Here is a 27,665-nt window from a genome sequence, read left to right as displayed (position 1 = left end):
ACACAGACATCAAGTTTTTACAGAGCTGCAAGAAAGCAGACAAGATCCCGAAAGGACTCCAGATCACGAACCCACTCAAGTCCACATACAACTCGGATTACGCTGAGAGACTCTGCCGCCGTACCTCTCGCACACTCCGCAACCATCTCATACACCAGCTCTACAGCAGACGCCACAACCTCGAAACCAAGATAGAGTCCATACTCTCAACCTGTACTCAGGACACAGCAGACCAGCTACGATATACCGCCAAACAGACGAGGCAACGGAACTACGCTGCCTACATGAAAACCAAGAGCAGGAAGCTTGAGAAACTCGGCATCACCACCAGCATCGACCAAGCTTCCCCTGGTACCACGGTTGCAACCACAGGGAAGTCTATCGTCAATTTGTCCGACCACACCCTTCAACCAGACGAAATCGAAGTTCTCAGCCGAGGGCTCAATTTCTGCCCCACTACCAAAATGGACCCCACTAGTCTCGCGGCAGACACAGAGGAATTCATCAGGAGAATGAGGCTCCGGGAATTCTACCACAAACCCCAAGATTTCAGCAGCGAACCCAATGAGACAATCGACGATCCGGAACAGCAGACAGAGGGATCCGCGGTACAGCAACCGAAGAGGAAAGAGTCAAACTGGACTCCTCCGGAGGGTCGCTGCCCTCAGCTGGACATGTATGCTCAAGCTGTCAGGAAATGCGTCAATGCCAGATTCATCAGCCGCACTCAGAAGACAGTCCAGAATGTCACCCGAGCACAACGCAACGCCATCAACGCTCTCAAGACCAACCGCAACATCGTCATCAAACCAGCGGACAAAGGAGGAGCCATCGTCATACAGAACAGAACGGACTATTGCAAAGAAGCATACCGACAACTGGACAACCAGGAACACTACAGACGGTTACCCGCAGATCCGACCAAAGAACACACCCACCAGCTCAACAAACTGATCAAGACCTTCGATCCAGACCTTCAAAGCATCCTACGCACTCTCATCCCACGTACTCCCCGCGTGGGAGACTTCTACTGCCTCCCAAAGATACACAAAGCCAACACACCCGGACGTCCTATCGTATCAGGCAACGGAACCCTGTGTGAGAACCTCTCTGGATACGTCGAGGGCATCCTGAAACCCATCGTACAGGGAACCCCCAGCTTCTGTCGCGACACTACAGACTTCCTACAAAAACTCAGTACCCACGGACCAGTTGAACCAGGAACACTTCTCACCACGATGGACGTCTCGGCACTACACACCAGTATCCCCCACGATGACTGCATCGCTGCGACAGCATCAATACTCAACACCAACAACAGCCAATCTCCGGACGCCATCCTACAACTCATCCGCTTCATCCTGGATCACAATGTCTTCACCTTCGATAACCAGTTCTTTACCCAAACACATGGAACAGCCATGGGGACCAAATTCACACCCCAATACGCCAACATTTTCATGCACAAGTTCGAGCAGGACTTCTTCACTGCACAAGACCTCCAACCAACACTATACACCAGATACATCGACGACATTTTCTTTCTATGGACCCACGGCAAGGAATCACTAAAGAGACTACACGATAACATCAACAAGTTCCATCCCACTGAGAATCCCTACGTGGTCAGTTTTCAGTAAAATATTAAGATGCCTACGTGGCAAAGAAGCAGAATGCAAAATGGTTAGAAAGGGTTAATTAGTTAGTAACTGAGATTGGTACAGGTGGCCTGGCCTCCTGCTGGGCCATATGTTTGCGTAGTCAGCAGGTTTGCATGGTCTTAGCAATGTAGAGTCTTTGATGTGATTCAAGGACTGGTCTGAATGTCTCCATGTTTATGGCAGATCAATATAGGTAACGAGCTTAGCCAAAGTTGAAAGACATTCCAGGTTGGGAGATAAGGAACAGAAGGAACAGGGAAGAACATTCCAAGTTGGAAGGTGAGGGAAAGAATCCGGATCGTCACCACCATCAAGCTCACCATGGACTACTCCTCAGAATCAGTTTCTTTCTTGGACACACGAATCTCCATCAAAGACGGGCACCTCAGCACCTCACTCTACCGCAAGCCCACAGACAACCTCACGATGCTCCACTTTTCCAGCTTCCACCCTAACCACGTCAAAGAGGCCATCCCCTATGGACAGGCCCTGCGAATACACAGGGTCTGCTCAGACGAGGAGGAATGCGATGGACACCTACAGACGTTGAAAGACGCCCTCGTAAGAACGGGATATGACGCTCGACTCATCGATCGACAGTTCCGACTGGCCACAGCAAAAAATCGCATAGACCTCCTCAGGAGACTAACACGGGACGCAACAACCAACAGAGTACCCTTTGTCGTCCAGTACTTCCCCGGAGCGGAGAAACTACGCCATGTTCTCCGCAGCCTTCAACATGTCATCAATGACGACGAACACCTCGCTATGGCCATCCCCACACCTCCACTACTCGCCTTTAAACAGCCACCCAACCTCAAACAGACCATCGTTCGCAGCAAATTACCCAGCTTTCAAGAGAACAGCGTCCACGACACCACACAATCCTGCCACGGTAACCTCTGCAAGACATGCCAGATCATCGACACAGATACCACCATCACACGAGAGGACACCACCCACCAGGTGCATGGTTCATACTCCTGTGACTCGGCCAACGTTGTCTACCTCATACGTTGCAGGAAAGGATGCCCCAGAGCATGATACATTGGCGAGACCATGCAGACGCTGCGACAACGGATGAACGGACACCGCGCAACAATCGCCAAACAGGAGGGTTCCCTCCCAGTCGGGGAACACTTCAGCAGTCATGGACATTCATCCACCGACCTTCGGGTAAGCGTACTCCAAGGCGGCCTTCGAGACACAGGACAACGCAAAATCGTCGAGCAGAAATTGATAGCCAAGTTCCGCACCCATGAGGACGGCCTCAACCGGGATCTTGGGTTCATGTCACGCTACACGTTACCCCACCAGCGAACAAATGTTATCTGTTTTTAATATAACGGGTCAGTTGCTGTCTTTTCTATGTTTCTACCTCTCTATCTCTTTTTTTTTGTTTGTTGTTTTTTTTGGTGATTTGTATATTCTGAGACCTTGCAGGTAACACCTGTCTGTCTGCACACTGATTGCCTTGGCAATGGGCAGTTGAAAAAACTGTCTGTAATCACCAAGCATTGTTCTGTGAATTATAAATGCAATTTCATTTCGAGGATTTCATTTCGACATTGTTCACCTGAGGAAGGAGGAAGCCTCCGAAAGCTTGTGAATTTAAAATAAAATTGCTGGACTATAACTTGGTGTTGTAAAATTGTTTACAACTATCTTTCCTGCACACCTTGTATCCTGGAATGTTTAGAACCCAATCCTGCCCTTTTTTGAGGCAGGTCTCCGTTATCGCCATGACATCATATTCCCATGATGTCATGGCGCCTGCAGCTCTCCAACCTTGTGAAACATGCTTTGTGCATTTACACACATGCACTGTAAACCTACCGTGGACTTTCTTGTACTCTCTTAGTCTGTTCCCATACTACCATACTATTTCTTGCTCTGGTGCTATCTTTCTCCCCCGATATTTGTGCACCTTGTTTCCCTTTCCAATGCTACATCCTGGTGCTTATCCTCCTGCCAAATTAGTTTAAACCCCCCACCGACAGCACTAGCGAACCTCCCTGCGAGGACATTGGTCCCAGCTCCATTGAGGTGCAATCCATCTGGCCTGTACAGGTCCCACCTCCCCCAGAACAGGTTCCAGTGCCCCAGGAATCTAAAACCCTCCCTCCTGCATCATCTCTCCAGCCACGTGTTCGTCAGCTCTATCCTCCTATTTCTATACTCGCTAGCGTGTGGCACTGGGTCCAATCTGGAGATTACTACCTTTTGAGGTCCTGCTTGTTAAATCCCTTTCCTAACTCCTTAAAATCTGCTTGCAGGACCTCATCCCTCTTTCTACCTATGATGTCGGTACCAATATGGACCACGACCTCTGGCTGTTCACCCTTCTCCCCCGCCCCCCTCAGAATGTTCTGTAGCTGCTTAGTGGTATCCTTGACCCTGGCAACAGGGAGGCAACATACCATCCTGGAATCACATCTGTGGCTGCAGAAATGCCTGTTTGTTCCCCTAACTACAGAATCCCCTATCACTATTGCTCTCCTGACCTTTCTCCTCCCCCACCCACCCCCAGTACAGCTGAGCCACCCATGGTGCTCTGGTCTTGGCTCTGGCTGCACTCCCAGAGGAAAGCTCTCCCTCACCAGTATTCACAGTTAGAGAGCGAGATGCCTTCGGGGGACTCCTGCACTACCTGCCTGGTCCTTCTGGTCCTGGTCGCCCAGTCCCCCTCTGCCTGCACTCTCTTAAGCTGTGGGGTGACCACCTCCTGAAATGTGCTATCCACGAAACTCTCAGCCTCGCGGATACACTGCAGTGACACCAGCTGCTGCTCAAGGTCCGAAACCCGGAGCTCGAGCTCCTCCATCTGACGACACTTCCTGCACCTGTGGTTGTCCAGGACACAGGAAGCGTCCTGGAGTTCCCACATGGCACAGGCCGTGCATTCGACGGGACTGAGGTGCCCTGCCATGCCTCGATTTATTAGATTATTAACTAAACGTAACAAAAATAAACTTAAAGACTTAAAAAAAAACACTCACCGAAAAGGAACACTCACTCACCAGCTACTCACCAATCAGCTCTTTCCCTTGTGCTGATATCACTTTAGGTGTTTTTTTCACCTCTCGCCCTGGCGCTCGCACTCCTCCCGTGTTCGGGGCCTCCTTGCGCTGCGCTCGCCTCTCGGGCGCTGGTGTTGCGCTGCGCTCGCCCCTCAGACGCTAAAGATGCACCTGTGATCTCAGTGCGTGGTTTGCATTGTTTGAGTTGCCCCCTTTACCACCAGTTTACTGGCTGTAGTTCAGATATATTGAATTTCTATGAGGAGACCATACTGTGTAGCTGGTATATAGAGCAACTGAGCACCTCCCCCCTCCTGTGCCACTGTAACTGGTACAGTGTACTGGTAAACTTAGCATTGCTAATATAGGGGGAAAAAATGGAATTACTGGACATTTGAAATAAACAAAATGAGAATACTTGCTAACCATTGGAATCTGAAAGATAAATAGGGGTTAATATTTCTGATGGGTCTCCACTTAAAGCATTAACCTGTCTCTCTTTCAAGTGCTGTACATTTGCTGCGTTTTCTGTTCAGCTGCTTATATGTAGCCTTCACTATCTGAGCACAAGACGTTCCCTTTTACTTTCCAGATGCTTGTTCCAGTTTTAATTGGATTGCAAGCTTCAAATTCCTTGGTGAAACCGCGGGTTGCTTTATGGGCAGTGGGTAGGTAAGATACGGAGAATGGTTGCTTAGAAAGCAGTTCAACAGGAGTAGTGCAGCGACTAGTGGAGAGCAGATTGGAACCCGTCACTTTTACTGTAACTGTGTTGCTGGAGCAGGGGCTGCAGTGAGGCTGTGTCAGGCAGGGGCCGAACGGTGCTACTGGCAGAGGGCTGGGCGAGTCCCTATGCTCCGAGTTTAGGCCTGTCTGTATAAAGCTGCTCGGTCCCAGAATTGATGAAAACTGTCTGGGCTCAGTCGGAATGTACTTTCCCGCAGAATTGCACTGAAGCAGGAAACTGAACACCTCTCCCAAAAGTGATATAATCTCAGTGTTTGTTTTAAGGACTGGCGTGAGATAAAGGGGGTTTCAGCATGGGCATGGGGCTTCGTCACTGCTTTGAGGAATAATGAGGGGGCCTGTTTAACTGCTGATGTCTATTCATAGCTCAGAGATGAATGCATGCTTATTTTTAATAATTGCCTCACGGTCTGCTTAATAGAGAAAGAACCTTTTGTATCCATAGGGCATAAAGTGGGTTGCTTGTTCCTGTTGGTTGTTCCATTGCCTCAGTAAGTTTATATAACCTGTTAGTTCAAATACTTGGAACAGTGTACTGGCTTGATATATGGTGGCCCTACTGTGGAGAATTGACTGCTGCTTCATGGTTCCACAGGCTCTGCGGTATCTCACCAAAGTGGCCATTTATGAGAGCATGGTCAGTGGGCATCAGCGGGCTATTTGCCTGTGGGGGCATCACAACGGTGCCCAATCATGTCCTTCCTCACTCTTTCTCCTCCCCACCCACTCCCCAACCCAAGATTGACACGTCTGCCTTCAGTAAGAGAGCTGTCTATGGGAAATCTGGCTGATGTCATCCCTCTCTTAATTTGGGACATTGAGGTCCATTGTAATGTCCTTACCACTGCCCAGCGCTGATCAGTTGACTCAAAACAGGAATTGAACCTAGGGACTTCATGATGCACTGGAGGAGCTCCTTTAGCCATCAGGGGAATGGGGATAGTCAGATTCTTTTTTATGGATGCTAAAGTGTCTGGGGAGCAAATGGAGTTCTGGATACTGCTGTTCCTCTGTCACTGTACTAGTGTGGGGTCCATATTGGGCCTGTTGGAGAGATAATGGGAAGAAGGCTTGATTCTGCACTGCTTTTGGCAAAAACCTGACCCCATAGGCCCAGAATTCGCCTCCTTTTGTATATCGTGTGCTGTGGGTGGGGGGAGGGTTCGCACCTGCCTTTTTCAATGGCACACTGTTGATAAAAATTGCTGTTAGGTCCTGTTTACTACTGATTGGGTATGAGTGTTATGATTTGGGCTCACTCCAGATATCTTTTCGCAAGCACAATGTAGAAGTCAGTTTCCATAGTCAAATCCATGCTCCCTATGAACTGAAATGTTATGTACAGAGTAATCTGATATGGCCAAATGAACAATGAACCTTTTTTGCTGTTAAGGTATACACTGGATATGATGGATGCCATCACATGCACTAGATCTCTCCAACTGACGGACAAATAAACAGATGATATCTCAGGCTACGAACCACAAATCAAGTTTATTAAGAAGTAAAATTAAACCAAAGCAAGAGCACAAACAGCAAATTTCATTAGATTACAATATTTCACTACATTTGCTGTGTCTGCTTAGAAAATAAAAGTCACAGCAATCCTTGTAACTCGGATCACATGTCTCCGAGGAGAAACTATTAGGTGGGCCTGAACGCGAGTACCATACCAGCACTCTACTCTACAAACCTCTACCCATTAAAATTCAAGGTGTGACAAAGGAAGTTCAAAAGGTATCCTTCTCTCCATCCGGACCCCGGTTGGATGCTGCTCGCCCTTTGCCATGACCTGCCCTGTTGGAGATGCTCGTTATTGGTTGAGTTTGCTTTCTTCTGCTGGCCTGGAGTGGTTATTCTGATTAGTCGAGCTGACCACGATGACCGCTCCCCTCTCCATACAATATTTCCATGTCGCTGAAGTCCAGCATTTTCCCCCGTGATGCGCCCCATTTTAGCAGGTAATCAAGGAAGTAAAGCGCACACAACGATTTAAAAAAAAACTCGTACACTCTGCTTTTTGTCTTGCCATTTTACCAACAAACACACAAATAGGTTAAAATTCACATGCATGCACTGTACAAATGAGTAAAAGAAAAAGCAAGATTTGCATTTATATAGCGCCTATCACAACCTCAGGATGTCCCAGCCAACGAGTGTTGAGATCACATGCCCATCGATGGTGTCTATTGCTCATTTTTTGTTTACTAGTCAGAAATATAATTAGCCACATCGGGATTTCCAATTATGTGGCTGATGTGTTACGCTAATAGAGATGACTCCACCCAGTTTGTAAACTCAATATGTCATGGCTTAATCACTCACTTTCTTCCCTGTTCAAAGATCTCCCCCAAAAAACTGGATTTTGCTTAATTGTCATTAACGTACAATAATTAAGTCTGCTGATTGAATTTTTTTTCTCCCCCCACCATTAAACTAATTTTGAAGAAAAGCTGAAACCCATAAATCCTGCTGAAATCCATTTATCTCCTTCGTCTGTTGTGGACTTGTTGCTTCCCTGTGTCAAGGGCACAGACCCCCACAGTTTTAACTAGAAGGACAGGCAGCCCTTCCTCACCACCTGCCCTCTTGTGAAATCTTTCATTCTTAGGTGCTCTCTCATTACTAGAGTACAGCTGAGGACAGGTGTCCTGTTCTCCCTCTGACGACCTCATTCCTGTGGTGCAAATTACCCAGTCTATCCGGAATTAACTGCTTTTGCTGCACCGACTGAGGTGCCGTCTTTCAGATGAGACGGGTTAAACTGACGTCTGCCCTCAGGTGGATGTAAAAGATCCTGTGGCACTATCCGAAGAAGAGCAGGGGAATTCTCCCCGGTGTACTGGCCAATGTTTATCCCTCAACTAACATCACAAACATATTATCTGGTCATTATCACATTGCTGTTTGTGGGATCTTGCTGTGCGCAAATTGGCTGCTTCGTTTCCTACATTACAACAGTGAATACACTTCAAAAGTACTTCGTTGGCTGTGAAGCGTTTGGGACGTCCTGAGGTTGTGAAAGGCGCTATAGAAATGCAAGTTCTTTCTTGCTTTCTTTAACAGGATTGCAGTCCCACTCAAGGGAGGTGGTGTCCGGTTAAGATAACGTGAGGAGCTGATTGCTGTCTTGGCACTCGTGTCTCCTCATTGCACAGTGGGGCTCGGCAACCGGCGCCTGACTGACTTGCTGAAAGGGGGGAGTTGCAGGTGTACTGAGGACAGGAGCAGTTTCAATAGGTTGGATAAAATGTGCTTCTAGTTTTGGCAACTACTGCTTAAGTTACTGCAGTTAACTGATTACTGCAGGGAAAGTACACTGTGTAATCGTCAGATACCAGAACCTCATATGTCAGTGCGATTATGTGGAACAGGAAATTTGCTTCTTTGAGAGTGTGGTTTCTGATATTTACTCAAAAGCAAAATACTGCAGATGCTGGAAATCTGAAATAAAAACAGAAAATGCTGGAAATACTCTAAGTCAGACAGCATCTGTGGAGAAAGAAACAGAGTTAATGTTTCAGGTCGAAGACCTTTCGTCAGAACTGGAAGATGTTAAGAGTCAAAGTTTATCAGCAAGTACAGAGCGAGGGAAAGTGGAGTGAGGGAGGGGAGGGGCGGAGAGGAAAGAATAAAAGGGGTCTGGATAGGGCGAGGGTACGAGTGATTAAATGATAAAAGGGATGATGGTGCAAGGCAGGGAGGTGGTAACGGGACAGGTTAAGAAACAAAAGATTGACCAGGAGTAGCTGTAAATGGCAACAGCAGAACCATTACCAGCATCGTTGAGATGCCATTTTAATTCCCCTTCCCAATCCCTCTCTGTCCTCGGCCTCTTACAGTGAAGTTCAACATGAGCTTGAGGAACAGCACCTCCTCTTTCAATTAGGCACTTTACAACCTTCCGGACTCAACACTGATTTCAATAACTTCAGATCAGAACCACTGCTCCCATTTTTTCGGTTAGCTAGTGCTGGTAATGGTTCTGCTGCTGCCATTTACAGCTACTCCTGGTCAATCTTTTGTTTCTTAACCTGTCCCGTTACCACCTTCATGCTTTGCACCATCATCCCTTTTATCATTTAATCACTCGTACCCTCTCCCTATCACAGACCTTCCCTTTCGTTCTTTCCTCCCCTCCCCCACTTTCCCTCGCGCTGTACTTGCTGATAAACTTTAACTCTTAACTTCTTCCAGTTCTGACGAAAGGTCTTCAACCTGAAACATTAACTCTGTTTCTTTCTCCACAGATGCTGCCTGACTTGCTGAGCTTCTCCAGCATTTTCTGTTTTTATTTCTGATGTTTACTGTCTTCCTGTGTCCTCTGGACTGCAGACTCTGTGCATTTACTTGCTGTTAGCCAGGTGACCCCTGTGCAGCGTGCATGCTGGATTTGTTTGGTTGTGTTAGACGGGCGTTTCCACTGTTGTCGGCAGGCATCCCATATCAGGTTACAGGGTTCTAACCGTCTCCTTTCAGCAGCCTCCTGATAGCAGTTAGTCGGTCCTGAGCCTGCATGCCTGTGTGAACAAAGTAACCAGGTGATCCTGCTTTATCGCATCGATATTCTGTCTGGTGCCACATCACACAGCGCCGTGAACCAGGAGCCCAAGGGTAAGAGAAATGTTAAGCAAATGTAGAATCTATTTTGATATGTACATGACTTCTCCCAGTTCAAGACACCCCTGAAATCTCGGGGTTCAGAGGATGAGCCTGAAGCAGCTATGTGCTTTTGCTCTTGTGATTTGAGGTGTAATCCAAACCCCCACCCGATTGGGTAGCTGACAGTATCCGTCATTAGTCGCCGTCTTGGTCTGCCAGTTCTAACCACCTTTCTGCATTTACAGCTTGCTCTGGTCCTTATTAAAGGAAGTTAATTCTACTGAATTGACCCATACATCCTCAACTTTAAGAAAACTGATAGTTTGCCTGCCTTTCCTCATGCAGTTTCCTGGCTATTTTTGATGCATTTTTTTGCCCCTTTTCTCTCTTCCTCTTAAAGGCATAGAGTTTTGTGTCTACTAGTTGTCTTGGCCCTCACCTCATTGGACATTCTTCGCGTGCGAGCCTTTTTAACTGCAGTGAATACCACGGCTGAGCCCAGCCCTATCCATGCACTTGCATTTCCTAGCAGGAGTCAATGTTGGGAGTCAGTAAACCTGATTTTCTTCTCAGTGCAACAACAACTTGTATTTATATAGTGCCTTTAACGTAGTAAAATGTCCCAAGGCGCTTCACAGCAACGTAATCCGATTAAAAATTGACACCTAACCAAAGGAGGACACATTGGGACAAGTGACTAAAAGCTTGCTCAAAGAGTTAGGTTTTACGGAGGGATTTGAAAACCAGGATGAGCCTTTTAAAATTGAGGCATTCCCGGACCGTGAGCGCAATGTAGGTCAGTGAGCACAGGGGTGATGGGTGAACGGGACATGGTGCGATTTAGAATATAGACAGCAGAGTTTTGGATGAGCTCAAGTTTATGGAGGATGAGATGCCAGCCACGAGAGCATTGGAATAGTTGAGTCTGGAGATAACAAAAGCATGGATGAGGGTTTCAGCAGCAGATGGGCTGAGGCAGGAGCAGACAGGCGATGTTACAGAGGTGGAAGTAGGCGGTCTTGGTGATGGAGCGGATATCGGATCAGAAGCTCAGCTCATGAGTGCAGAGCTCATTTGTAGCGTCCCTACCCCCACCTTGTCTGAGATCAGCTAATCCAGCACAGACTAGGAATCGAACCTGGGATTTATAGCAACTCTTTGAAAGTGACAAAGAATGTTGATATGCTAATACTTGCATTTCAAGGTTGGTAGAGCTGATGTCCCACCAGATCACGTCCTGTTAACTATTTGAATAAGTTGGCCACCAATTGAATTGGCAAACTTGTTCCCATATTGGATTGTTTTGTAATTAGTATATTCACGCTATATAACTGATCAGTACGGACTGCTGAGGATTAGCTGAAAGGAAACTGGTTTTAGATCCAAGAAGAATTCTAGGCATAAATGTTGAAGCTGCTGACTTGGACTCTGTTTGCTTTTGCCTTGCTGTAGGGATGGGATGTGGTTTTTGCAAGGTGTGCTGACATAAGTATGTCAAGACTGTATTCTGTTTTCACTAAAACAAGACTGCGCAGTTTTTTGAGAAGTCTGTTATCTCCAGATTTACAAGGAAGCTTTCAAAGGATCTCTGAATGCTTTACTTGATTAACCCCTTAGGCACTGACTCCAGGCAACGACAAACAACTTGCGTTTATACAACGCCTTTAACGTAGAAAAATGTCCTGTGGCACTTCAGAGGTGTCAGCCTTGGCTCAGTGGGTAGCACTCTCACCTCCTGAGTCAGGTCGTGTGTTCAAATCCCACTCCAGAGTCTTGAGCACATAGTTAAGGCTGACACCCCAGTGCAGTACTGAGGAAGTGCTGCACTGTCGCAGGTATCTTCTTTCAGATGAGACGTTAAACCGAGGCCCTGTCTGCCCCCTCAGGTGGACGTAAAAGATCCCATGGCACTATTTCGAAGGAGAGCGGGGGAGTTCTCCCCAGTGTCTTGACCATTTATCCTTCAACCAATATCACTACAACAGATTATCTGGTCATTATCTCATTGTTGTTTGTGGGATCTTGCTGTGTACAAATTGGCTGCCACATTCCCTACATTACAACAGTGACTACGCTTCAAAAGTTCATCATTGGCTGTAAAGCACTTTGGGACGTCCTGAAGTTGTGAAAGGTGCTATATAAATGCAAGTCTTTTCCTTTTACTTGCTAATTTAAAAAAAATGGATGCTGAGCCAAAGAAGGAGATATTACGATGGGTGGGTCAAGGAGGTGGGTTTGAAGAAAGGTCTTGAAGGAGAGGGAGCTGGAGAAGTGGAGGGGTTTAGGGAGAGAATCCCAGAGGATAGGGACTAAGTGACTGAAGGCAATGGAAGGGGGAGATGCACAAGAGGTCAGAGTCAGAGGAATGGAGAGCTCAGGCTGCTGAGATGATAGGGCTGGAGGAGGTTATGAAGATAGGGAGAGATGAGGTGATGAAGGGATTTAAATATGAGGATGAGAATTCCAATTTGGGGGAGTGGAAGCCATTGTAGGTCAGCAAACACAGGAGTGATGGGTGAGTTGAGTCTTGTTGCGGGATAGGATACGGGCAGCAGAGTTTTGGATGAGCTGAAGCTTACGAAGGGTGGAAATACAAGACAAGTATGCAACCTGTCCTTGTAATTTAACTCAAGTCCTGGTACTATTCTGGTGAATCTGCACTGTACCCCCTCCAAGGCCAGTATATCTTTCCTGAGGTGCGGTGCCTAAACCTAAACACAGGACTCCAGATGGGGTCCAACCGAGGCTCTATACAACTAACTCAAACTTCCTAGCTTTTGTATTCCAACCCCCTTGAGATAGAGGCCGACATTACATTAGCCTTTGTGATTACTCTTTGTACCTGGTCAGTAGTGTGGTGGTTGATGAAGCACACGAGTTCAGATCACAAGGGGTGCAGTTGTTGGGCTATCAGGTTGCACGATTGTGGAATTAGATAATAGGGCAGCAGTCACCTCCCAGAAAAGTAAGATGCTCAGATCACTCATGGGAGCTACTGATGCCAGGCACTACCTATAGCAGATCCAAATTCAGAACATCCCCCTCGCCATAGCCCAGGATGCTGAGGCCCCTTGTAGCACCAGCGGAGATCAACTAACTCAGCACACACTCCGGATCCAACCCAGGACCTTCCCGGCCAGTGTGACCTAGTTCCTGATCACCTGAGCGACAATAACTTGTCTCTCTTGACTTAGTTTTGATTTCCAGGACGGGCCACTGTGACAGCGGGAATGCAGAGTATGTTGTGCCGATGTGACTGGTTCTTGGGGGCGCTGACTCGCACACTCCTGTTAGTGCAGCCAGCTGTTTTATTTTAGCATGCGAGCCTGCATTTTGTGCAAGTGCGACAGGCAGAAATGTGAGATTGTTTCTGCAAGGTGAATGGCAACTCAGTCTCCTGTGGGATTTGAAGTGCCAAAGTGTTAAGATCAGACTGCCTAAAGTAAGAGCTGATATACTGAAGCCCAGTGGGATCGGTTAAGTACTGCAGAATACTCGCTATGCTCCTTTCTCACTCCCTGTGCTGGATTCAGGGATGAGGTTAGGTTAGGCCGTTCAGGGGTGATGTCAGGAAGCACTTTTTTTTACAGAGAAACAGGCCATTCGGCCCAACAGGTCCATGCTGGTGTTTATGCTCCACACGAGCCTCCTCCCTCCCTACTTTATCTAACCCTATCAGCATACCTTTCTATTCCTTTCTCCCTCATGTATTTATCTAGCTTCCCCTTAAACACGTCTATGCTATTCACCTCAACTGCTGGTAGCGAGTTCCACATTCTAACAACTCTCTGGGTAAAGAAGTTTCTCCTGAATTCCGTATTGGATTTATTAGGAACATGGGAACAGGAGTAGGCCATTCAGCCCCTCGTCCCTGCTCCGCCATCATGGCTGATCTGTGATCTAACTCCATATACCTGCCTTTGGCCCATATCCCTTAATACCTTTGATTGCCAAAAAGCTATCTATCTCAGATTTAAATTTAGCAATTGAGCTAGTGTCAATTGCCGTTTGCGGAAGAGAGTTCCAAACTTCTACCACCCTTTGTGTGTAGACATGTTTTCTAATCTTGCTCCTGAAAGGTCTGGCTCTAATTTTTAGACTGTGCCCCCACTCCTAGAATCCCCAACCAGCGGAAATAGTTTCACTCTATCCACCCTATCCGTTCCCCTTAATATCTTATAAACTTCGATCAGATCACCCCTTAACCTTCTAAACTCTAGAGAATACAACCCCAATTTGTGTAATTTCTCCTCGTAACTTAACCCTTGAAGTCCAGGTATCATTCTAGTAAACCTACGCTGCACTCCCTCCAAGGCTAATATGTCCTTCCGAAGGTGCGGTGCCCAGAACTGCTCACAGTACTCCAGGTGCGGTCTAACCAGGTTTTGTGTAGCTGCAGCATAACTTCTGCCCCCTTGTACTCCAGTCCTCTAGATATAAAGGCCAGCATTCCATTAGCCGCCTTGATTATTTTCTGCACCTGTTCATGACACTTCAATGATCTATGTACCTGAACCCCTAAGTCCCTTTGGACATCCACTGTTTTTTAACTTTTTACCATTTAGAAAGTACCCTATTCTATCCTTTTTTGATCCAAAGTGGATGACCTCACATTTGTCACAGTTTTGTCCATTCACCTAATCTATCAATATCGCTTTGTAATTTTATGTTTTCATCTACACTTGTACACCAATCTTTGTGTCATTGGCAAACTTAGATATGAGACTTTCTATGCCTTCATCTAAGTCGTTATTGTGAATAATTGAGGCCCCAAGGCAGATCCCTGCGAGACTCCACTAGTGACTATTTATGGCCCATAGTTCTGGTCTCCCCCACAAGTGGAAGCATCTTCTCTACTTCTACCCTATCAAACCCTTTCATAATCTTAAAGACCTCTATCAGGTCACCCCTCAGTTTTTTCTAGAGAAAAGAGCCCCAGCCTGTTCAATTGCTTTGGATAGGTATAATCTCTCAGTTCTGGTATCATCCTAGTAAATCTTTTTTGCACCTTCTCCTGTGCCTGTAAATCCTTTTTATAATATGGAGACTAGAACCGTTCACAGTACTTCAAGTGTGGTCTAGCCAAGATAAAAACAGAAAATGCTGGAAATACTCAGCAAGTCAGTCAGCATCTGTGGAGAAAGAAACAGAATTAACGTTTCAGAACTGATGAAGGGTCGTTGACCTGAAACGTTAATTTTGTTTCTTTCTCCACAGATGCTGCCTGACTTGCTGAGTATTTCCAGCATTTTCTGTTTCTATTTGATTTCCAGCATCTGCAGTATTCTGTTGATTTAGTGGTCTATCCAAGGTTCTGTACAAGTTTAACATAACTTCACTACTTTTCAATTCTAGCCCTCTATAAATGGACCCCAGCGTTTGCTTTGCTTTTTAATGACCTTATTAACCTGCGTCGCTACTTTTAGTGATTTGTGTATCTGCACCCCTCTGCTCCTCTACCCCATTTATACTCATTTTCCAAGCAGTATGTGGCCCCCTTATTCTTCCTACCAAAATGTAATACCTCACATCTATATTGAAATTCATTTGCCAATTACGTGCATTCTGCAGGTGTATTAATGTCTTCCTATATTTTGTTGCAGTTCACATCAGTGTTAACTGTACCCCCCCCAATTTGGTGTTGTATGCAAATTTTGAAATTGTGCTTACGATGCCCAAATCCAAATCATTCCTGTAAATGTGAACAGCAGTGGTCCCAGCACCGATCCTTGTGGAACACCGCTTCCCACCTTTTGCCAGACTACGTAACTACCATTTAACCCCTACTTCTTCACACAAAGGGTAGTGGAACTCTGTCTCCCAAAAAGGCTGTACAAGGCCCCAGGTGTTCAATCCCTCCTCTGTGGGAATTCCACACCCAGTGCGGTCTGTACTGTTTCTTTCACTGTGGTTGTGAGCCTTGAGTCTCGAGCAGGGAAGTGGTGCCAGTCCCTGCAGACTCTCCACAAAGGTTGAACGTGCAGTCCCAGACGTGTGGAGCCTTGACATTGCAGATCTGCAGCATGAAGTGGCTCTACTTGGGCTTTGGTTCCCAGTGGCCTGGCCTCCAATCTCTTCACACCATGGGGCAGAGTGAGGAACACCAGAGGCATATCCACTGTGCCTGCGTGGCAACTGCAACTTTCAATTTATGGCCTGTATACCTTTCCCAATGGGCCATAGGGTTGCCAACTCCCCAGGATTGTCCTGGAGTTTCCAGGAATTAAAGATTAATAATCTGGACACTGATGCAAGCAACCTGGGAGAAAAATCATAGGGGCATTAAAAAAAGAAGTGCATTCTTTCCCCTATTTTCTTGGAACACTTTTGTTTATTAGTTACAAAGAGATGGGAAAAAAGGCTGATTGATAGTCAAGAAATGCCGTGGCTACTAGAGCAGGTCAGAGGCCTGGTATTCTGCAGCAAGTGACTTCCCAAAGCTTCTCCACCACTTACAAGGCACAAGTCAGGAGTGTGATGGAATACTCTCCACTTCCCTGGATGAGTGCAGCTCCAACAACACTCAAGAAGCTTGACACCATCCAGGACAAAGCAGCCCGCTTGATTGGCATCCCATCCACCACCCTAAACATTCACTCCCTTCACCACCAGTGGCTGCAGTGTGTACCATCCACAGGATGCACTGCAGCAACTCGCCAAGGCTTCTTCGACACCACCTCCCAAACTTGCAACCTCTACCACCTAGAAGGACAAGGACAAGGACAAGGGCAGCGGGCAGCAGGCACATGGGAACAGCACCTACACGTTCCCCTCCAAGTCACACACCATCCCGACTTGGAAATATATCGTCGCTGGGTCAAAATCCTGGAACTCCCTACTTAACAGCACTGTGGGAGAACCTTCACCACACGGACTGCAGCGGTTCAAGAAGGCGGCTCACCACCACCTTCTCAAGGGGCAACTAGGAATGGGCAATAAATGCCGGCCTTGTTAGCGACGCCCACATCCCAAGAATGAATAAAGAAAAGCTGCTGGAGGCACAGTCGTTCCTTGGTTTATTTACAGCTGCCAGCACGAGGGCACCAGATATGATATCAGAACCACAATCACAATATTAAAATAGCACTGTCACTATCCCACAAGGGGAAAAAAATTCCTAATACCATCCCTGTTTGAATTACCCACAATGAGTAAATACATCAATAAAACACCCACGTGAAGTAGTTGGTTAAGAGCAAAGTGAAGTTTAGATCTTGCTGGTTGTAACCGCCTCCTGAATTTACTCATCAGTTTGTTGTTCCTGAGTTGAGGTCACCAGTTAAATATGTCTTTGGTCCCTTTCCAAACTCGATCCTGCAAGGAGCAGCTGCCGGGGCCCAGACCTCGTTCAGGAGGCCAGGAAACCGAGTGACTCATGGGACTAGGTCAGTGGGGGCAGAGCTGTCCAGCAGGAACAGCTGGAGTTGTGCAACTTGCTGCACTGAGACTAGGCCTGTGCGAGGTGCACTTGCTGTGAGCTGGGTTCACTCCCAACCCCACTGAACATGAGAAACAAGGCTCAGTAACGGGCAAATCCATTGGGTAGGATAGGCCACTATTCAGAATGAAGATAGTTAGCAAGTTTACATTTAACTTTTACTGCAGCGAACATTCTCTCAGACTCTGAGATTGACCCCAAACAAATCTCAGTATTGTCTGTCCTGCTTTGATCCTGTACCCAGTGCAGTCTTTCAATTGACTGTTCATGGTGACTATCCACTGGGGTGTGGAAGGGTTGGAGGTGCCTGTGTGTGTACCCAGCTCAGACCCTGTGCGTGCGCGCATCCACCTCAGACCGTGTGCGTCTGTGTCAGGCCCAGACGCGGTGTGTGTGTGTGTCTCTCTCTCTCTCTCCGGCCCAGACCCTGTGCGTGGGCCCCGTGCACACCAGTGTTGTTTCGTTCCTGGCGCTAACTTTCCAACTTGGTTGAAAACAAAATTCACAATGTATTCTATGTAAACAGGAATTTAAACACAATAAAACTGTACAATATGTGCAAGGACCCAACTGGGGAATGAGCCCCCGGGATAACTTCATGCCCCATTCAGGTGACCCTTGTGGATGGTTGGAGTGTTACACTTGCAGTTTGTGGATTCATGTTTCTGAAGGTTAGCAACACTCCTTTCTTTTTCTATCAAAGTCTACCGCTTTCCAGAAATCTATCAGATGATCTTATCTTCCTCCTCCATTGTTAAGTACTTGGCAGGAATCCCTGGGCAGAGACCAGCTGGATCCCAAGCCTTTTATTAGCAGTGAGCCAGAGAACCAACCACGTGACACAGCAGCACAGAGCCTGAGCCTGGTGCACTGGAACACTTCTCCCTCTGCTTCCTGATTGCTTTGGGATATTTCTTGTGTGAATGCAGTACGGGCTCCTAGGAGGATTCCTGGGCTGACTCCTGTCTGTAACCTTCTAATCCTTGTCAGTGCCCTTCTTGCCCTCTTGGATTTTCTTGTTCCACATTCCTGTTTGTAAATAGCCGGCTGTTGCCAGAACTGAGGCTGCCCATTGGGTTTATTGTTGATGTGCCAGGAAAGTAGTGTTGGTGTGTTGCCTGCCTGCTGACTTGTGTCTGTAACCTCTCTAATCCCACATTTTTCTGTGTGTGTGTGCGCTTTCAGTCAGCCTGAGGCCAAATGGTTTAAATGAAAGCTTGGCTGCAGAGCATAATGGTGGCTCATAGATTGTTTTTTGGAAACGGATGAAATGGGCTGAGCTGGCAGACCAGATTGCCAACCCTCTGTGTTCTGATTTAGGGTGTATGGTTGAACAATTTGCAACGTGACCTGGGAGTTCCTGCTTAACAACATCTTGCATTTATATAGCGCCTTTAACATCATAAAATATCCCAAGACGCTTCACAGGAGCGTAATCAGACAAAATTTGACACCGAGCCACGTAGAGATATTAGGACAGGTGACGGTCACTGATGTAAATTTTAAATTTGCGGTGTTCCCGGATTGGGAGCCAATGTAGGTCAGTGAGCACAGGGTGATGGGTGAACGGGACTTGGTGCGAGTTAGGATACGGGTGGCAGAGTTTTGGATGAGCTCAAGTTTATGGAGGGTGGGTAGGTATTACAGTATTAGCAACCTCCTGCTGCATGGAGTGTGGGCTGAGGAGGAGGTTGCATGTTGTGGGGTATGAGGGGATTTACAGGTCCAGGTGGAGGGTGGGTGCTTGTTTGAGTTTCGGAGTGCACAGGTTTGGTTATTTTCTTAATGCTGAGAAATTGGAACTATGGGAGGGAAAAGGTTTTTTTTGTGTCCATGTGCACAGATCACTAAAAGCTGGTGCATAGGTACAAAAAAATGTAATGTTGGCCTTTACCTCAAGGAGGCTAGAATATAAAAGGGAGGAAGTGGTGCTCCAGCTGTACAGAGCTCTGGTCAAATCTCATCTGGAGACTGGGTTCGGTTCTGGGCACCGCACCTCAGGAAGGATATATTGGCCTTGGAGGGGATGCAGTGCAGATTCACCAGAATGATACCAGGGATAAAAGGGTTAAATTATGAGGACAGGTTACATAGACTCGGCTTGTATTCCCTTCAGTGTAGAAGATTAAGGGGTGATCTGATCGAGGTGTTTAAGATGATAAAAGGATTCGATAGTTTCTTTTTATCCACCGTATTTCCTCAGGTGGGGGAATCTAGAGCAAGGGGGCATAACCTTAAAATTAGAGCTAGGCCATTCAGGGGTAAAATCAGGAAGCACTTCTTCACACAAAGGGTGCTATCAATGGAGTTGAGGTTTGTTTTAATTGCCATTTTATTGCTTGAACGATATGTTCCCATCACCTCCAAATCCCCAACGTTTGCAGCTTTTATTGACCAGTTTCCTCCCTGTATGAGCCTGGGTGGAAAATGTCGTGGAGATTTATTCTTTAACTGCAAGGTGATTGGGTAGAATCCTTTATTTAGCGGAATGTGATTGGAGAAAGAGGTTTTTGCATAATTTTAAATTTAGAAAGTAACCAATTAGAGAGGAGAAAATGAGAGACGTGCCCAATGAGGAAGATGGACATTGATGCATGGACTGAACATGATGTAGGCACAGGGCCGGGATGTTGTTATAGAGACCTGTTCTACAGCATTTCCAAAATTAGACTTCTTAAAAGTTTCATTTCCTCAGTTCATCAGCTGCTGTACATGGGGTTTTACAGATTTGCAGGTAATCACTGCCAATTCTGCAGTGTCAAAACCGTTTGAAATTCGGGTCTGGGGAGAAGGAATGAAAGAAGAGCCTCGTTGTTAAATCTCCAGTCGGTGGAGTTTACTAAAACACCTTTTCTAAGGTCTTCAACCCTTACCATTTCTTCAGGTTCTTTGTAGCCAGTGATTCTCACTTTACTCGCATAAAAGCCTCCGTTCTCAAGCCCTCATCAAGAATAGAATCATTGAATTTTACAGCACACATGGAGGCCATTTGGTCCATTGTGCTGTAAAATCCAGTTCTCTGAAAGAGCTTCCACTTAGCCCCATTCCCCTGCTCTTTCCCCATACCCTGTAAATTTTTTCTTCATTTATTTATGTACTAGCTAATATGGATTCTACTCCCACTGCTGTTTCTGCTTTTGATAGTCCATGTCCTAACACCCTTCTGCATAAAAAAAAATCTCCTTACTTTTCCTTTCGTTCTTTTCATAATGATCTTTAATTTGAACCCTCTAGTTACTGACTGACAAGTGAAAATAGATTTTCCTGATTTACTTTATCAAGCCCTTCATAATTTTGAACTCCTCTATCAGATCCCCCCTTGCCGCCTTTGATCTAATGAAAAAAAGCCCCAGTTTCTCCAATCTCTTCTTGTAAGAAAAGCCTCTCTCCCCTCTCCATGGCCTTGACATCCTCCTTGAAGTAAGACTCCGTATTTGTACAGTTTAGTACAGATTGTACAGTAGCTCTTTGCCTTTGTGCCCTATACAGAAAATAATCAAAAAGACTAATGGAATGCTGGCCTTTATATCTGGAGGACTAGAATACAAGGGGGTAGAAGTTATACTGCAGCTATACAAAGCCCTGGTTGGACCACACCTGGAGTACTGTATTCAGTTCTGGGCATCTTAATTTAGGAAGGATATATTGGCCTTGAAGGGAGTGCAGTGTAGATTTACTAGAATGATAATTGGACTCCAAGGGTTAAATTACGAGAGAGATTACACAAACTAGGGTTGTATTCCCTGGACGTTAGAAGATTAAGGGGTGATTTGATCGAAGTTTTCAAGATATTAAGGGGAACTGATAGGGTAGATGGAGAGAAACTATTTCTGCTGGTTGGGGAGTCTAGGACTAGAGGATATAGGCTAAAAATTAGAGCCAGGAATTAAGTTAGGAAACACTTTTACACGCAAAGGGTGGTAGAAGTTTGGAACTCTCTTCCGCAAACGGCAGTTGATGCTAGCTCAATTGTCAATTTTAAATCTGAGATTGATAGATTTTTGTTGACCAAATGTATTAGGGGATATGGAGCTGCGGCGGGTCGATGGAGTTAGGTCGTGGATCAGCCATGATCTCACTGAATGGTGGAACAGGCTCGAGGGGCTGAATGGCCTACTCCTGTTCCTATCTTCCTATACCGCTGTCCATAAAACCCAGGATCCCATATGCTGCTATGCTTGAATAATTCATGGAATATTTAAATGCTGCAGGACCACAGTGTTCCCCAGGTGTACTGCACATCCCTGGAGAGTGTACCAACTATCCTAACACAGGGAGGGGTGTTGGGTGGGTGGATGGGATGAGCGTACGAATGTGAGGAGGTTTGTAAATATGTTTTGTAGATTTTGGTCAGGATTGAGACCAGCAGAGCTGCTGAGAAGTGCGCTGGTTGCCTCTTTTGTTGGGTGATTCCCCACAGAGCATGGGGCGAGACTTGGCAGTGTGAACCTGCAGACCTCCAGTGATCAGCTTCCTCACACTGTCTGACTCAGTAACCGCTGAAAGCCAGATCCCCTCGGTTGCGTTAACATTCACCGTCTGGACACACACGCTCCCCTAAATTTGGGGTGTGACTGTTTTCAGTAGGTTGGAACTTGTAACCGCTTCAATTTTTAGAAATACTCCCACTGACTCATTCTGTAAACAGCTCCCCTGCCTGTATCTCATGTTGATTATTAAAATGGTGCCGGGTTTAAAAAGTTAATGGCAGTGTGGTCTATGCGTTCCTTGTAAAGGCGGCATCACACGCACCGCCTGTTATAGTGCTCAGTTACTGGGCCACAAGAGACCTGAGCCACAGACACACTGTAGGGAGGAGTGATCGTTTACACCCAGTATAACTGTACAGGACGAGTGGACCCATGTGTTGTCTCACCGATGTACTGCAGGCTGCTTTCAGGGTAATTGTGATGCCTAGCTTTTCCTCCTGACATTCAGCCATTCTTATCTTGTTCAGTGAATATAGATTTTAAAAGTTTATTTATTCATTCTCGGGGTGTGGGCATCGCTGTCAAGGCCAGCATTTATTGCCCATCCCCTAGTTGTCCCATGAGAAGGTGGTGGTGAGCCGCCTTGGACCACTGCAGTCCGTGTGGTGAAGATTCTCCCACAGTGCTGTTAGATAGGGAGTTCCAGGATTTTAATGAAGGAACGGCAATATATGTCCAAGTCAGGATGGTTTCGCTGCATTGTAAATGTCGTAGCGATTTTTCTGTATGTATGTGTGTCTCATATTTTCTCCCTTCCTCTCCTTGAAGGTGGTGACTCTCACTGGGGGTATGTTCCCGCAGGCTTCCCTGTGACTCTTCATGCACAAACTCCCACAGTCTCAGCCACCATATCTGACTATAGGAGTTTGCTGAGGAAAGAAGCTGAATAGTTAGTCAACAATACAAGTTCGAACCCAGTGGGTGGGGGACAGCACAGACTGACCCCTCTCGATGTCCATCCAAGCAAGATCATTGGACAGCGATCAGGAGTGGCAGCCCTAGCTGAATTACCTCGCCTCTTCTTCACACCCCCCCTCCCCCCACCAAGCCTTAGGGCACTGAGGCCAATTACAGCGGCCTGCCTGCCCCCTTGGTTGTGATCAGTTAACTCGATACAGACCAGGGATCGAACCAGGGACCTTTGCAGTGCTTCTGGCTCACTTTCACCACTGATCAGTTTATCAGTAACTGAACAGTGTTGGGAACGTGAAAGTGGCTGTCACTTCCTTGTAGAGTTGGTAGCGTTCCGTGAGCGAGTGTGCAAAAGCTTGCCTCCAGGCCCGTAAGTTCCATTGTATTTCGCCCCGGCAGCACGCTGGAGAAACCCAAAGGCAGTGTGCCTACAGCCTCTGTCCCTCACTGGCACTGTGCCTCTCCCCACGCTGCTCGCCCTCTGCCATTCTCTGGGTAATGGAGCGGACAGGTTTTCTTTTGAACAGAACAAGTACAGCTGGTGTGGTGGTCAGGATGTGATCTGCTAATTGCCACAAGCAGTTTCTTTTATGTTGAATCGGTCTTGTCATTTTAATCAGTGAGCGATTGTCAGTGGAGATTGTAACACTGGGCCCTTCACAGCACAGTGCCCAGTTGTCAGCATTGAGCATTTTGTGTGAGAGACCCGTGGCACTGGTTGAAAGGGAGTGGATTTGGCTCCCTCCAGGTTAATTTCACATGGGATCATCACTGAAAACCTTTTGTTACCTCCAGACTCAACTATTCCAATGCTCTCCTGGCCGGCCTCTCATCTTCCACCCTCCATAAACTTGAGCACATCCAAAACTCTCCTGTCCGTTTCCTAACTTGCACCAAGTCCCGTTCACCCCTCACCCCTGTGCTCGCCGACCAACATTAGCTCCCAGTCCCCCAGTGCTTGATTTTAACATTCTTAACCTTGTTTTCAAATCCCTCCATGGCCTCGCCCCTCCCTATCTCTGTAACCTCCTCCAGCCCTACAACTCTCTGAGATCTCTACGCTGTTCCAGTTCTTGACTCTTGTACATACCCAACTTCCTTTACTCCATCATTGGCGACCATGCCTTCAGCTGCCTAGGCCCTAAGCTCTGGGATTCCCTCCCTAAACCTCTCGACCTCTCTCTAAGTCTCTGCTTAAAACCTACTTCTTTTGCCAAGCTTTTGGTCAACTGTCCTAATATCTCCTCCTTTGGCTCGGTGTAAATTTTTCTTTGATTACGCTTCTGTGAAGGGCCTTGGGATGTTTTACAGTGTTACAGGCGCTATATAAATGCAAGTTGTTGTTGGGATACTTGCAGTCAGTAGAGAGAGAGGAAACTCTGATCCCATCTCCCAAACCTTCATGTAATTAATTACTTTTGAAGTGCAGTGACGGTCAGTTGGCAAACACAGTTAAGCGGGTGAAGTAGTGGAGGATTGCCAGTTTGTCCCAGCAATTACCCAACAAACATCAACCACTAACTGTGCTAAACCTTTATAAAACAGTGGTGAGGCCCCAGCTGGAGTATTGTGTCCGGTTCTGGGAACCACACTTTAGGATGGATGCCAAGGCCTTAGAGAGGGTGCAGAGGAGACTTACCAGAATGGCACCAGGGATGAGGGACTTCAGTTACCTGGAGAGACTGGGGAAGCAGGACCACTGCTTTTCTTGATATATATTGGAAGTGTAGTAAACAGTGAGGAGGATAGTGACAGACTTCAAGAGGATACAGACAGGCTGGTGGAATGGGCGGACACGTGGCAGATGAAATTTAACGCAGAGAAGTGCAAAGTGATACACTTTGGCATGAAGAATGAGGAGAGGCAATATAAACTAAATGGTACACTTCTGAAAGGGGTGTCGGGGGAGAGAGAGACATATATGTGCACAAATCTTTGAAGTGGCAGGACAGGTTGAGAAAGCGGTTAAAAAAGCATACGGGATCCTGGGCTTTATGCATAGAGTACAAAAGCAAGGAAGTTATGATGAACCTTTATAAAACACTGGTTCGGCCACAACTGGAGTATTGTGTCCAATTCTGGGCACCTTTAGGAAGGATGTCACGGCCTTAGAGAGGGTGCAGAGAAGATTTACTAGAATGGTTTCAGGGATGAGGAACTTCAGTTACGTTGATAGACTGGAGAAGCTGGGGTTGTTCTCTTTATAGCAGAGAAGGTTAAGAGGAGATTTAATAGAAGTTTTCAAAATCATGACTGGTTTAGATAAAGTAATAAAGAGAAACTCTTCCCAGTGGCAGAAGGGTCGAGAACCAAGAAGACACATATTTAAGGCGATTGGCAAAACAACCAAAGGCTACCTCCGTCCGTCCATCCCTATGGTTGTGTCTCTAGTCTCCTTGGTTGGGACCACACCTTTGGGGTGGCTGTTTGCCAACTGTAGCCTTCCGTAAAGACAGCTGAGGAATTGACCCACACTCCCTTTATCCATTGTCTTTGTGGCTCGGTTTTGCAGGTTTCCATGGTAATCAACCATAAGGCATGAGTCAGCCTGTCTGGAGCCAATTTATTTTCCCCTTTTTACACAAAACTTTATTTTTTTTAATATATAGCTTTTTACTACAAGGGTTAGCAGCACGAGTGGAACTTTACCCTTAAGTTGGCACCTTCAGGAGAAGGTTGAAAGGAGTTTCGTTGATCAGCTGTTTCACCCAGTCTCCAGTCGCCCAGAACCACTTCTCTTCCCATTCTTCAGCTGCCTAGGCCCTAAACTCTGGAACTCCCTCCCTAAACCTCTCCACCTCTCTCTCCCCCTTTTAAGGCGCTCCTTAAAACCTACCTCTTTGACCAAGCTTGTCCTAATATCTCCTTATGTGGCTCGGTGTCAAATTTTGTTTAATAACACTCCTGTGAAGCGTCTTGAGACGTTTTACTACATTAAAGGCAATATATAAGTGCAAGTTGTTGTCTCCTCCCCCAGTAAGTTGTGTGTATTATGGGTAGGGGGCAGCATTGTTGTTTATCATTTATTTTCCTGCCTGAACAGTATTTTCAGTGGTGTGACTGTAGGGTAAACACTGACTTTGTTGAGGCAGGTTGCAGTGTGGAGCTGGCACTGTACCAGTGTAAATGAGCCTGCTCCTCACTCTGCCCTGGTTTGTGATGTCCTTGGCCAGCGGCCCAGTCAGTTTAATAATCGGCAAGGATGTAAATCCGGTGCTGAAACTGAAACAGTTAGGTTCCTGGTTCTGTAAATTATTGTCCGTATTTATGGAAAGGGTGCAGTGAAGATTCACTGGAGCGATACCAGAAATGAAAGATTATAGTAATGAAAAGAAGGCTTTGAATTGGGACTATTGGAGCAGAGAAGTTTATGGGGAGAATCTGATATCTTCAAAATGATGAAAGGTTTTGCGAGTGTAAATAGTGAAAGGTTGTTTTCCGCTGGTTGGCGAATCATTAAACGAGAGAATGTCGTTCGGGGATTATCACTCAAAGTATCATGGGGGAGGTTAGAAGAATGGACTGCTTTACCTCAGGGTTTCCGAGACTGCAACATGATTTAAAAGGGAATTGGGGACATATTTGAAAATGAGGGACATAAAAGGATCTAGGGAAAGGGCAGGGGGAAGGGATTAGAGTGGGAAGGGATTAGAGTGGGAAGCTCCAGTCGAGGATCTAGCACGGGTTGCCAGAGCTGTATGGCCCCCCTCCATGCTGTAAATTCCACCAGGTGAATGGTGCTCGAGTACTTAATTTGCGACCTTTGACCGTGCTGTCCCCATTTTGGTCGTCATGTTGTGGTGTCAGTTGAATGAAGGGGTCGCGGGCTTTCTTGCATCCCAGGAAACGGGAGCACCCCTCGGGACCGGCACTGTAACGGAGGGAGGGACCCCGCGGGACCGGCACTGTAACGGAGGGAGGGACCCCGCGGGACCGGCACTGTAACGGAGGGAGGGACCCCGCGGGACCGGCACTGTAACGGAGGGAGGGACCCCGCGGGACCGGCACTGTAACGGAGGGAGGGACCCCGCGGGACCGGCACTGTAACGGAGGGAGGGACCCCGCGGGACCGGCACTGTAACGGAGGGAGGGGCCCCGCGGGACCGGCACTGTAACGGAGGGAGGGGCCCCGCGGGACCGGCACTGTAACGGAGGGAGGGACCCCGCGGGACCGGCACTGTAACGGAGGGAGGGACCCCGCGGGACCGGCACTGTAACGGAGGGAGGGGCCCCGCGGGACCGGCACTGTAACGGAGGGAGGGGCCCCGCGGGACCGGCACTGTAACGGAGGGAGGGACCCCGCGGGACCGGCACTGTAACGGAGGGAGGGGCCCCGCGGGACCGGCACTGTAACGGAGGGAGGGACCCCGCGGGACCGGCACTGTAACGGAGGGAGGGACCCCGCGGGACCGGCACTGTAACGGAGGGAGGGACCCCGCGGGACCGGCACTGTAACGGAGGGAGGGACCCCGCGGGATCTGTGCTACATTGGAGTATAAAAGCAGGGAAGTCATGCTACAACTGTACAGGGTGCTGGTGAGACCACACCTGGAGTATTGTGTACAGTTCTGGTGCCCTTATTTAAGGAAGGATATACTTGCATTGGAGGCAGTTCAGAGAAGGTTCAGTAAGTTGATTCTGGGTATGGAAGGGTTTTCTTATGAGGAAAGATTGAGCAGGTTGGGCCTATATTCACTGGAGTTTAGAAGAATGAGAGGAGCTTGACAGGGTAAATGCTGGGAGGATGTTTCCCCTCATGGGGGAATCTAAAACTAGGGGGCATAGTCTCAGAATA

The 27,665-nt window shown here is 47.2% G+C and overlaps 1 protein-coding gene across 1 annotated transcript in view; it reads left to right on the top strand.

The window, feature by feature from the left end:
- Positions 1–27,665, top strand: part of LOC137344326 (serine/threonine-protein kinase 38-like) — an 81,565-nt gene that overhangs the window by 28,637 nt on the left and 25,263 nt on the right. The gene's annotated exons all lie outside the window — the stretch shown is intronic.

Source organism: Heptranchias perlo, chromosome 27 (assembly GCF_035084215.1).
Source record: "Heptranchias perlo isolate sHepPer1 chromosome 27, sHepPer1.hap1, whole genome shotgun sequence".
Taxonomy (NCBI): Eukaryota; Metazoa; Chordata; class Chondrichthyes; order Hexanchiformes; family Hexanchidae; genus Heptranchias; species Heptranchias perlo.
The sequence above is the reverse complement of the archived record's forward strand: the minus strand, read 5'-3'. Positions and strand labels throughout refer to the sequence as shown.